Source organism: Zingiber officinale, chromosome 6A, assembly GCF_018446385.1.
Source record: "Zingiber officinale cultivar Zhangliang chromosome 6A, Zo_v1.1, whole genome shotgun sequence".
NCBI classification, from domain to species: domain Eukaryota; kingdom Viridiplantae; phylum Streptophyta; class Magnoliopsida; order Zingiberales; family Zingiberaceae; genus Zingiber; species Zingiber officinale.
This window is the reverse complement of record NC_055997.1, coordinates 85,527,695-85,540,905: the sequence shown is the minus strand read 5'-3', so window position 1 is coordinate 85,540,905 and position 13,211 is coordinate 85,527,695. Positions and strand designations below refer to the sequence as shown.

Here is a 13,211-nt window from a genome sequence, read left to right as displayed (position 1 = left end):
GAAATACGAATGATGAGTGTCGAGCAGATCGACAAGTGAGCAGTAAGTGCCGACCGAGCAACAGTGGTGAGCGAAAACGCGAACTGAGAGTGCTGGGCAAGGCGGCAAGTGAACAGTAAGTGCCGATCGAGCAACAACAGTGAGCGAAATGCGAATGATGAGTGTCGGGCAGAGTGACAAGTGATGCAAGTATGATGAGTGCTGAGCAGAGCGACGAGTGAGGTGTGAGTGCCGACCGAGAGGTCATTAGGCGTGAGAGCATGCTCACTTATAACTCGCACTGGGGCGAGAGTCTGGGACACCGACCGAGAAGGTCGTTGGGCGTGAGAGCATGCTCACTTATAACTCGCACTGGAGCGAGAGTCTGAGATCCGACCTGCCGGTCGTTGGGCGTGAGATCATGCTCACTTATAACTCGTATTGAGGTAAGAGTCTGGAAGCGTGAGAGCATGCTTACTTATAACTCGCACTAAGGTGAGAGTCTGGGACCCGACCTATCGGTCGTTGGGCGTGAGAGCATGTTCACTTATAACTTCCACTGAGGCGAGAGTCTGGAGGCATGAGAGCATGCTCACTTATAACTCATACTAGGGCGAGAGTCTGTGACCCGACCTGCCGATCATTGGGCGTGAGAGCATGCTCACTTATAACTCGTACTGAGGCGAGAGTCTGGAGGCGTGAGAGCATGCTCACTTATAACTCGCACTGGGGCGAGAGTCTGGGACCCGACCTACCGGTCGTTGGACGTGAGAGCATGGTTACTTATAACTCGCACTGGGGCGAGAGTCTGGAAGTCTGAGTAGGACTTGATCTGGAGACCTGACCAGGGAACAATCCGAAGGCCTGACCAAGAAGCATTCGGGAGGCCTAATCAGGAATTGATCTGGAGGTCTGACCAAGAAGCAATCTGGATGTCTGACCAGGAAACAATCTGAATGTCTGACCAAGAAACATTCTGGAGGCCTAATCAGGAATTGATCTGGAGGTCTGACCAAGAATTAATCTGGAGGTCTGACCAAGACTTGATCTGGAGACCTGACAGGAATTAGTCTGGAAGCTCGATCGAGAGTTGGTCTGGAAGCTCGCCCGAGAGATCGTTAGCGATACTCCGATCTGAGACCGGTGGTGATACTATGGTCCGAGACCAGTGGCGATAACTCGACCCCAACCGGGGGAGGATAAGCATCCTTGAAATCAATAGAAGCGGAGCCCATAGCAATATGAGAGGACAAAGTCTTTATTATACCTGATGGCGAAGTGATGTCAACCGGCTGGCTCGAATCCCAAATGCCCGCACAACTACTAAGAGAAATAGTTTCGATCCCTTGACTCCCAAATGCCCGCGGAGTCAGGGAGAAGAATAATCTGAGCCCCGACCATCAAAGGGAGTGAAACCCCTAGCCATATAAGGGAGCAGAGTTCGTAGCATAGAAGCAGAGCACCGCCGGTGAAGGGAGCATAGCCTGTAGACGTAAAAAGCACACAAACCAGGTGGAGAATACAGAGCATATAGTAATAATAGAGTGAAGTGCCTATAGCAGTAAAAGAATGCAGAACCCTATGGTGAAGGGTGCAGAGCCTGTAGCAGTAAGAGGATGCAAACTCTCATGGTGAAGGGTGCAGAGCCTGTAGCAGAAAGAGGATGCAGACCCTTATGGTGAAGGGTGCAGAGCTTGTAGTACACCTGATCGGGGAGTTGGGCCCTTGGTCCCTGATTGGAGAGTAAGTCCCCTAGCCTGTAATCAAAGAGTGAGGCCCCTAGATCCTGATCGGAAAGTTGTACTGCGAGTCAATGATCGGAGAGCTGTGTCCCTAGTATAAGAGCGGGGAGCTATGTCCCTAGTGTATGAGTGGGAAGCTGGGCCCCTAGTGTCTGATAAAAAATTGAAGGCCCTAGTCTTTGATCAAGTACTAGGATCTTACTCTCTTATCAGAGAGCTATAGCAGCTCCTACAATCGTAAAAAGGGAGCAAAGCTGGTAACGTACTTGATCAGGGAGCCGTGCCAACCGGCTAAGGGTTTATCTCAATCCCTTGACTCCCGAATACCCATGGAGTCAGGGAAAAAACATAATGGAAAAACTAACTTGTCGGCCAATTGAAGCTCCACTCGATCCCTCGACTCTCGAATACCCGTGGAGTGAGGGTAGAAGGCAATATGTTCGTCGGGATCCTCTGGAACTGTGATAATTGCAGAGAACATCCTGACGTCGTCCATCTTCACGTCCCAGAACAGGTGGATGTGTTCCCACAGACGACACCAAATTGATCATGTCCGGAATCTGAGTCAGATAGACCATCGAGTGAGGTGGATGGAATGTTGACCGAGTCGCGATGTCCCGGAGGAGGGTGTGCTGAGATGACTTCTGTGTTGACAAAGTCTTCAGAAGTCCTCTGGTCAACGTTACCTGCAGCCAGTGACCGGAGTCCCCCGGTCCCTGGTACCCTGAGTCTCGAGGCGGGTCCAATGGACATATAAGTAACAGACTAATAATATAATAATGAAATAAATGAGAGACGAGTACAAAGACATACCCTGACCCAGGGGGACGCCCTCGGATGGGACACTGCTCGAGTGGTCAGGACTTGGAAGAGTGGATGACTGTGCCAGACGAGGAGCGGGATCTGACAACGTGGAGCCGAATACGGTATGGAGCCAGAGGACGGGCTACAGGTCGGGATATAATAGTGGCACGCAGACCGGGATACGACATCAGCATGCAGACTGGGATATGACATCGGCACGCAGGCTGACATATGACTCCGGCACGTAGACCGAGATAAGACATTGGCATGCAGACTGAGACATGACACATAGACAGGAGCAGCACATAGATTGGAGCACAATACACAAGTCAGATCGGTACGAAGGTCAGAACACAGCATACAGGCCAAATCAGCGCAAAGGCCGGAACATAATGGAAGTAGAGACGGTAGTATCGGTGCTATCCGGACCTACGACAGCGGGGGCTTAGAGGCCAGATTCGTGTCGAGGGCCACAAAGCGACACCGGGGTTGTCACCGGAGTCACAGTGGGTGGCTGGAGTGCAGTGTCAGCAGTGGAGACGGTGCGAGGAAGAAAGGGCGGCTAGCCTTGGAGGCGGTCAGAGTTTGAGACTGCCCCCCATCAGCGGTGAAAGCGAGAGAGCGTGAGAGAGAGGCGGCGCGTGTAGGCCGGGAGCAGAGGGGGTGTCAGCACTAGGGAGAGGATGCGACGGAAACTCTCCAAGGTAGCCTCTGTGCCTGCGCCGTGGCAATCTTGGCCGCGACATGGAGAGGGAAAGGCAGCCTCGACAGCGAGTGTGGAGAAGAAGGAAGAGGAAGGAGGCGGTGCTGTGGCCAGCGGCACGAGGAGAAGGAAGAGGAAGGAGTCGGTGTTGTAGCCGGTGGCGCGAGGAGAAGGAAGAGGAAGGGGCCGGCCTCTCCGGCGGTGGCGTTGCGAGGAAGAGAAGAGGAGCAGTAGCGGCGAATCGGCCGGATGGTGGAGTCACGAGGAGGAGCGAGAGAGGAGCAGTTGTGAGATCTCAGAAAAATTTAAATAAATAAGGTTATTTGGGAAATAGCCTTATAGAATTTTTCTGAAATTTTTAGAAATTTTATGGGAATTTTTCGGAGCTCGTACGGAGGGTTTTGAGGGGATCAGTTTTGGGTTCGGATAAAGCCTGTTTAGGATACCCGTTTAACGGTTTAAGTGAGGAAATGTGTTAATATATAAATTCATTTCCTTTATTTCTTTTCTCCCCCAAACCCCATCGCCGATCCTTCTCTTTCCCCGATCTCCTCCCCTCTCTGCCCCGACGCGATCTCGATCTCCCCTCTCTTCCTTCTCTGTTCTCTCTCGCGGACGATCGGCGCCGACGGGAGCAAGGCTTCAGCTCCGGTGATCTTCTCTGCCGGCAGCGATCCTTTAGCTCAGATCCAGCTGAAGCCTTCTCCTTCTCGCTCTAATCTCTTGGTTCTCTCACGGGGACGAATCGACGCCGAGCGTGGACGAACCGACGCCGACGATCGCCGGTGTAGGTAAGCTAGCTTTAACCGAATATTCTTCTTCGTTGAATTTCCGTCGACTCATGCCCTAGCACCATCGGTGATTTCTTCTTCTCTTGATTCTTTCCGCACTATGCCCTAGGTTCATTGCCGGTGCTTTGCATTCGGATCATTGCTTCGTGTGAGTAGAGCTTCGATCAGGAAGGGGGTCCTAGCCCTAGCCTCGATCCTCCTCTGTTCTTGGTGTTGTGCCCTAGCTCTGAAGTTCGCCTCCTTGTCAGAGCAATGGGGTTCCGACAATGAGACAGCGAGGTAAGATTAAGGTATTGATTGATTGGTGATTTCCTTGTTTGATCTTGGGTCTCCTCTGCCTTGCTGTTGATTAGGGTTACGGGATTGGAGAAGAAGAAGAGTGAGGTTTTGTTCTGTGGGGATTTGATTGAAGAGGTGTTTATTGAGCTGTGGTTTGTGCTTGATCAGTAGTGTTTCCGTGCCAGCAGCAATCTCATCTAACATATTGCTTGGTTTCAGCAATCCACAGTAGCTTGATCGAGGTAAGGTGTGTAGGTTTTGTTTTTTTGTTTTAGATGATTGATCTTAGTGTGGATGAATTAGGGTTTATGTATTGGTTAGTTGAATGTAGGTTTTGATCTTAGATGTAGATCATGTTTCGAATTTGGATATTGTTAGATGATCACGTGTTAGATGATTAGGTATGATCTTGATATCTATTGATAATTTATTCATCAATAGGTTGTGTAGATTAATTAGGTTATATGGGTTTAGGGTTTATCCCTAAATTCTATTTAGGATCTATTTAGCTATTTGGCTGTATTCTAGCTTAATAAAAGTAGATGTATTTGTTTACACAGGACTCTGATTCGAGACGGGCGTCTCGACTTCGGATTTGGATTGATTGTACCTTCTATTTGAGGCGGGTACCCTTTGACTTATCTTTGCGATATTGTCTTATGATATGTGCAGTCTATATATACTTACTAGTGTTGGTAATTAGTATTTCCTTGGTTTAGTTTAGTTGATACCTATCATGTTTCTACTGTTAGTTGCTTTACATTAGAACTGGATGCTTTATCTTTTGCCATGTGTATCTATGTTTATAGAGATGGATATGTATATTTATAGTGCTCCACTATACTGGATTAGTTGCTTTACATGTTTGATACATGCTCTTGGTTTCATAATACTTATATCATTGTTATATGTGATGTTCTTGGACTTATGCTGTTTATATCATGGTTATATATGTATGTGTTTACCTTTTTGGCACACACATATATGGAGGAGGCTATGTTCAGGTATGACATATTTAACATCATGCACCATCCCGCATGATTGCATGCTAGGCGATTGACGACTCCATTATTGTTGAGCTCGTCGGCCGACTACATGGACCTCTACACACGTGATCACTACATGGGTAGTGGCACAACACTTAAGGTGTGTATGGTAGGTTGCCCGGTGGTGCTCCGCTAGGACGCTCATGGGTAGCGTGACAGGAGCGTGGTAGCACGCCGGGGTCCCTCCCCGTCATTGTGTACCGGGAGATGAGAGCATTGCGCTCCCTCACTATGTTTGAGGTAGGAGGATAGGTGTACTCGACAACATCCTCCACTCGGTCACTCATGTGTAGTGATGGCGAGTGCACGGTTGTCACAATTTCCCACCCTGGCCTCACCATCAGTGTGACGACCGAGTACGGCAATAGGGGTGACCAGACGTCATTCGTGATCATACGCATGCATCGCATTATTTATGATTGATGCATTTCGGTGATCGTATGATTGACATACGCATATAGGTTATATGTTTTGCTCGACTATTTTTATCTGTATGTTCACGAACAAACCTCGCAGGTGAGTCAGTTTATTTCGATTATGCATTTTCTTATTATTCTTGTTATAGATTGTACTTTATGCCTATTCTTGGTTATTATAGTTTATTTCAGCTATGCGTATCATATCGTTAGAGATCATCGTAGGTCAGATCTTTAGGAAACCGATCGTAGGCTCTATGGTTTAGTGTCCATAGGATGTTACTGGTGGTTATATATTGCTGTACATATCTATTGGATTACTTGCTGAGTTCTTTGAACTCACCCCGTTGTTACTATTTTTCAGGTTGAGGCCGTCAGGAGAGATTCCAGCCGCTAGCCCCTTTATCGCGAGGATTTCCTGTGGTCGGGATCTGTTTTGTTTTTTTGTATCTTATATACTTGTGATGTGGGTTTTGTATTGTGGACTTTGTATCGAACACTTGGGTTTACTACTTTTGGTTTTCCGCTGCGGATATATTTTTCATTACTTCGTGGATTTTGTCTTTCTTCGTTGTAGTGGAGTAGGATGTTTACATATATCTTCGAGAATTCTATATCGTTCTTTCTTTATATAACTGCGTGGATTGTTTATATTATATCTGTGTGGAAATGTTGAATATAACTGCGTGGATGGTTTCTTATTTGTATTGTATTATTCCGGCCGTGTGTGGCCGAGGTATAGAGATATATGTATTCTGGATTCATATTGTCACCCGTACAGGGGAGATGTTGCCGAAATTTCTTCGGACAAGGACTACCTGGGGCGTGACAATATTTTTGGGTATCAGAGTCAAGTTTTGCGATACCTACTTGTCGGGTTTCGGATTTACGATGCTTACTTTCGTGAGCCTTTCTCGGTATTTTCGGATTTGTCCGGATTTCCGTCGATTTTCTCGTTTTGGAATTCCGAGGTATTTTGACAAGGTTCTATTGGTTCTATTTGGGGCTAAGTAGCGACAGGACATCTCCAGACGACAAATAGGTAAATGAGGTAATTTTTCAGTTCTTATACTTGTAGTGATATCTGGGTAACATTTTGTTACAGATATGACAGCTACACGTGTTCCGGTACCGAGACGTGGGCGACCACGTAAGAGGCGATAGATTCTCCAGAGATAGAGTCTCCAGAGAGATCTGCTAGGATCGAGCTTGTTCCATCAGGGACAAACTCGTCAGGATATTTTAGGCACGTCGGATTATAAAACCCTGACGGTTCCGACTTCAGAGGTATATACTTCAACTATACCACTAGTGGTATCCCCTTCAGTATACCCGACACCCCCTCCAGTCGTGCCTACTACTGCGTACTTGAGGTACGAGACGAGGCAGAGATCTGGTGGGACACTCAGCGCTCGATTATAGGCGAGCAACATATTTGGGCGAGATTTAGAGAGGCATTCGAGAGTCAGTATTTTCCCCGGGCGTATCAGATGACACGACGGCAGGATTTTCTGAGTCTTCGGCAGAATAACCGTTCAGTGATGGAGTATAATGCCGAATTTAATCGGTTGGCCAGATTCTGTCCTGAGTTAGTTGCCGAAGATAGATCTCGTATGCTTCAGGTTGTCCAAGGACTGGACGGGCATCTTCAGGTGAAGATTGCCGATTTTGGTAGTTCATCATACACAGAGGCACTGGATAGAGCTCTTATGATTGAGTCTGCTCATCAGAGGGTGAATGCAGACAAGAAGAGGAAGCAGACTGATCGGACTTCCGAACAGATTCAACAGCCATAAGTTACTGGACAGCAGCAGAGCAGTCACCCTCAAACGGGTCAGAGTACTTCTGGGTCATCTGGCCGATCCCAGAAGTCAGGACGATCTTCATCAGGACGTTTTCGGTCTTCTCAGCAGAACTGGAAACTGTCCACCGGTGGCTCTCACTGCACCCGATGTGGATCTTGAGGTTACATCACCTCTGCATGCATTCTGGAACAGTCAGTTTGCTATTATTGCAAACTGCCTGGGCACTTGAGCCGAGACTGTTCGCTGAAGGCTCAGCATGTAGCTTCCGGGATTTCTGTTCCGGGAGGACAGTTTGGTCAGTCCGGGACTCAGCGAGGCAGGCCGAAAGCCCAATCTTCACATCGTTAGCAGAGGACAACTCCTCCTGCAAAAGCTGCATATGGCATGCACGGGCAGGAGCATTCCAGTGTCCTTGTGGAGAACCCCACGGTATTCCGCCTTAGTGTTCTCCAGTACTATTCGTCAAGAAGAAGGATGGTACTCTGAGATTGTGCATCGATTATAGGCAGCTGAATGCAGTGACTATCAGAAATAAGTACCCCTTGCCACGGATTGAGGATTTATTTGATCAGCTCAGAGATACATCAGTGTATTCTAAGATTGATCTGCGGTCTGGATATCATCAGCTGAGAGTTAGAGATTCTGATATTCAGAAGACAGCATTTCGCACCAGATACGGACATTACGAGTTTTTGGTAATGCCATTTGGGCTTACCAATGCTCCAGCAGTATTTATGGATTTGATGAACCGTATCTTTTTGGAGTATCTGGATCAGTTTGTGATTGTATTTATCGATGACATATTGATCTATTCACGTTCCGAGGAGGAACATGCGCAGCACCTTCGCATAGTCTTGGAGACTCTTCGACGACATCATCTGTATGCGAAGTTCAGCAAGTGTGCATTTTGGCTTTCCTCAGTTGGTTTTCTAGGACATGTGGTTTCTAGCCGAGGTATTTCAGTAGATCCTCAGAAGATCGAGGCTATCACTAGCTGGGAGCAGCCGAAGTCAGTCTAGGAGATCCACAGTTTCTTGGGATTGACTAGATATTACCGACGATTCGTTGAGGGTTTCTCCAGTATTGCTATGCCGTTGACACGTCTGACCCAGAAAGGCGTGAAGTTCACGTGGTCAGAGGCTTGCGAGACTAGCTTCCAGGAGCTGAAGCGGAGATTAGTATCAGCACCAGTTTTGGTTTTACCTTCTGGTGATGACGGATTCGTACTTTACACAGACGCATCTCTTCAGGGCTTGGGCGCCGTTTTGATGCAGCACGGTAGGGTAGTCTCCTATGCTTCTCGTCAGTTGAAGGAGCATGAGAAGAACTACCCAATACATGATTTAGAGCTAGCCTCTATTATCTTTGCCTTGAAGATTTTGTGACATCATCTTTATCGTATTACTTTTGAGATTCTTACTGATCATAAGAGTCTCAAATATATTTTTACACAGAAGGAACTCAATCTCCGACAGAGGAGATGGATGGAGTTCCTGAAGGATTATGATTGTACTATTAGCTACCATCCGGTAAAGCTAATGTGGTTGCTGATGCACTTGGCAGGAAGTCCAGAGGGACTTTAGCTTGTCATCGAGTTTTAGTCACGGACTTGATTGAGGGATTCTCCGAGCTGGGCCTTGAGGAGCAGGGACGGACATAGCAGGGTATTCTGGTTACCATGGTTGCTCAGTCGTCGATCAGGATGAGGATTCGAGAGGCCCAGGCCGGATATCAGCATTTACAGTTCATTAGTAGCAAGATAGCTTCCGGACAGCAGACCGAGTTTACACGAGATGACGAGGGTATTGTTTATTTCCGAGGCAGATTATGTGTACCTCAGTCTCACCCGGTCATGGAGGAGTTACTTCAGGAGGCTCATCGTTCTAGATTTGCTATCCACCCAGATGGGACTCGTATGTATCGCGATTTGAGACGTTCCTATTGGTGGAACGACATGAAGAAAGACATCGCAGATTTTGTAGCTAGATGTCTTGTCTATCAGCAGGTGAAGGCTGAGCAGCAGAGACCTGCTGGATTACTTCAGAGGATCCCTATTCCAGAGTGGAAGTGGGAGCATATTACTATGGATTTTGTGGTAGGATTGCCTAGGACTCGACGAGGCCATGATGCGATTTGGGTAATCGTTGACCGATTAACCAAATCCGCACATTTTATAGCGATCCGGAAGACAGATTCTTTGGATCGATTAGCAGAGCTATACTGTCGTGAGATTATTAGATTACATGGTGTTCCTTTGAGTATCATATCGGATAGAGACCCACGGTTCACGTCCCGATTCTAGCAGAGTCTGCAGCAGGCCTTAGGCACACAACTCTGTTTTAGTACCGCATTCCATCCGCAGACAGATGGACAGTCAGAGCGGACCATTCAGACTTTGGAGGACTTACTGAGGTCTTGCGTTATGGATTTCGGAGGCAGTTGGGAGGACCATCTGCCATTGGTAGAGTTCGCCTACAACAACAGCTATCACTCAGCTATCCAGATGACACCGTTTGAGGCGTTGTATGGTAGACCTTGTCGGACACCCATCCTCTGGGAAGAGGTTGGGGAGGCCCAGTTGGTAGGACCTCAGAGAGCTCAGCAGGATGCAGAGTTATTTCGCACTATTAGACGGAGGATGTCAGAGGCTAAGGACCGTCAGAAGAGTTATGCTGATCGACGACGGAGACCCCTGGAGTTCTCTATTGGTGATCATGTGTTTCTGAGAGTTTCACCCACGAAGGGGGTGAAGCGATTTGGTCTTCGAGGTAAGCTAGCTCCACGATATATTGGGTCATTCCAGATCTTGGAGAGGATTGGAGCAGTAGCTTACTGTCTGGCGCTACCACCATCTCTAGCCGACATTCATGATGTATTCCATGTATCTATGCTGAGGGGATACGTATTAGATCCGACACATGTTCTGTCAGATATATTAGTTCCTATTCAGCCTGACGTTACTTACGAGGAGGTTCCGGTACGGATTTTGGACCATAGAGAGCGTCAGTTGCGGAATAAGACGGTCCGACTGGTTAAAGTCGGATGACAGCATCATTCTGACGAGGAGGCTACTTGGGAGCTGGAGGATACGATCCGAGCTCGATACCCCCATCTTTTTACTTGAGGTATGTGGGTTAGAGTATCTTCAGCATTTATACTGCATGGTTATATTTCAATGTTTGCTATTGGTTATAGCGAAATTTGGGGACCAAATTTTTATTGGTAGGGGAGGATGTGAGATCTCAGAAAAATTTAAATAAATAAGGTTATTTGGGAAATAGTCTTATAGAATTTTTCCGGAATTTTTAGAAATTTTCTGAGAATTTTTCGGAGCTCTTACGGAGGGTTTTGAGGGGATCAATTTTGGGTTCGGATAAAGCCTGTTTAGGATACCCGTTTAACGGTTTAAGTGAGGAAATGTGTTAATATATAAATTCATTTCCTTTATTTCTTTTCTCCCACAAACCCCATCGCCGATCCTTCTCTTTCCCCGATCTCCTCCCCTCTCTGCCCCGACGCGATCTCGATCTCCCCTCTCTTCCTTCTCTGTTCTCTCTCGCGGACGATCGGCGCCGACGGGAGCAAGGCTTCAGCTCCGGTGATCTTCTCTGCCGGCAGCGATCCTTTAGCTCAGATCTAGCCGAAGCCTTCTCCTTCTCGCTCTAATCTCTTTGTTCTCTCACGGGGACGAATCGACGCCGAGCGTGGACGAACCGACGCCGACGATCGCCGGTGTAGGTAAGCTAGCTTTAACCGAATATTCTTCTTCGTTGAATTTCCGTCGACTCCTGCCCTAGCACCATCGGTGATTTCTTCTTCTCTTGATTCTTTCCGCACTATGCCCTAGGTTCATTGCCGGTGCTTTGCATTCGGATCATCGGTGATTTATGTATTGGTTAGTTGAATGTAGGTTTTGATCTTAGATGTAGATCATGTTTCGAATTTGGATATTGTTAGATGATCACGTGTTAGATGATTAGGTATGATCTTGATACCTATTGATAATTTATTCATCAATAGGTTGTGTAGATTAATTAGGTTATATGGGTTTAGGGTTTATCCCTAAATTCTATTTAGGATCTATTTAGCTATTTGGCTGTATTCTAGCTTAATAAAAGTAGATGTATTTGTTTACACAGGACTCTGATTCAAGACGGGCGTCTCGACTTCGGATTTGGATTGATTGTACCTTCTATTTGAGGCAGGTACCCTTTGACTTATCTTTGCGATATTGTCTTATGATATGTGCAGTCTATATATACTTACTAGTGTTGGTAGTTAGTATTTCCTTGGTTTAGTTTAGTTGATACCTATCATGTTTCTACTGTTAGTTGCTTTACATTAGAACTGGATGCTTTATCTTTTGCCATGTGTATCTATGTTTATAGAGATGGATATGTATATTTATAGTGCTCCACTATACTGGATTAGTTGCTTTACATGTTTGATACATGCTCTTGGTTTCATGATACTTATATCATTGTTATATGTGATGTTCTTGGACTTATGCTGTTTATATCATGGTTATATATGTATGTGTTTACCTTTTTGGCACACACATATATGGAGGAGGCTATGTTCAGGTATGACATATTTAGCATCATGCACCATCCCGCATGATTGCATGCTAGGCGATTGACGACTCCATTATTGTTAAGCTCGTCGGCCGGCTACATGGACCTCTACACACGTGATCACTACATGGGTAGTGGCACAGCACTTAGGGTGTGTATGGTAGGTTGCCCGGTGGTGCTCCGCTAGGACCCTCATGGGTAGCGTGACAGGAGCGTGGTAGCACGCCGGGGTCCCTCCCCGTCATTGTGTACCGGGAGATGAGAGCATTGCGCTCCCTCACTATGTTTGAGGTAGGAGGATAGGTGTACTCCGACAGCATCCCGTCCACTCGGTCACTCATTAGGGGTAGTGAGGGCAGAGTGCACGGTTGTCACCCACCCTCGGTCTCACCATTGTGTGAGACTACCGAGCATGGCAAGGGGTGACCAGATACGTCATTCGCATCATACGCATTACATTATTTATGATTGATGCATTTGGTGATTGCATATGATTGATATGCATACAGGTTATATGCTTTCTTGTCTCTGCCCTATATTACCGACACACCTCCTCTGGAGGTCTGATTTATTTCAGTTATGCATTTTCTTATTATTCTTGTTATAGATCACTTTATGCCTATCACGGTTATTACGCTTTATTTCACTTTGCATATCATTATCGTTAGAGATCATCGCTGGTTGTCTCGTTAGGAAGCATCTGTAGGCTCTATGGTTTAGTGTACTGTACCATAGGATGTTACTGGTGGTTATATATTGCTGTACATATCTATTGGATTACCTGCTGAGTTCTTTGAACTCACCCTGTTGTTACTATTTTTCAGGTTGAGGCCGTCAGGAGAGATTCCAGTCGCTAGCCCCTTTATCGCGAGGATTTCCTGTGGTCGGGATCTGTTTTGTTTTTTGTATCTTATATACTTGTGATGTGGGTTTTGTATTGTGGACTTTGTATCGAACACTTGGGTTTACTACTTTTGGTTTTTCGCTACGGATTTATTTTTCATTACTTCGTGGATTTTGTCTTTCTTCGTTGTAGTGGAGTAGGATGTTTACATATATCTTCGAGGATTCT

The 13,211-nt window shown here is 46.6% G+C and overlaps 1 long non-coding RNA gene across 5 annotated transcripts; it reads left to right on the top strand.

Moving 5' to 3' along the window:
* The first annotated feature begins 3,747 nt into the window (after nucleotides 1-3,747).
* Nucleotides 3,748-12,985, top strand: LOC121994154. 5 transcript variants are annotated; one of them, XR_006115611.1, is made up of 4 exons: nucleotides 3,748-4,019; nucleotides 4,129-4,298; nucleotides 4,373-4,540; nucleotides 12,964-12,985. It is a non-coding gene; the product is annotated as an uncharacterized LOC121994154 (long non-coding RNA). The 5 variants fall into 5 exon arrangements; XR_006115607.1 differs by lacking the exon at nucleotides 12,964-12,985 and adding an exon at nucleotides 6,125-6,180; XR_006115608.1 differs by lacking the exon at nucleotides 12,964-12,985 and adding an exon at nucleotides 4,859-4,918.
* The last annotated feature ends 226 nt before the right edge of the window (nucleotides 12,986-13,211 follow it).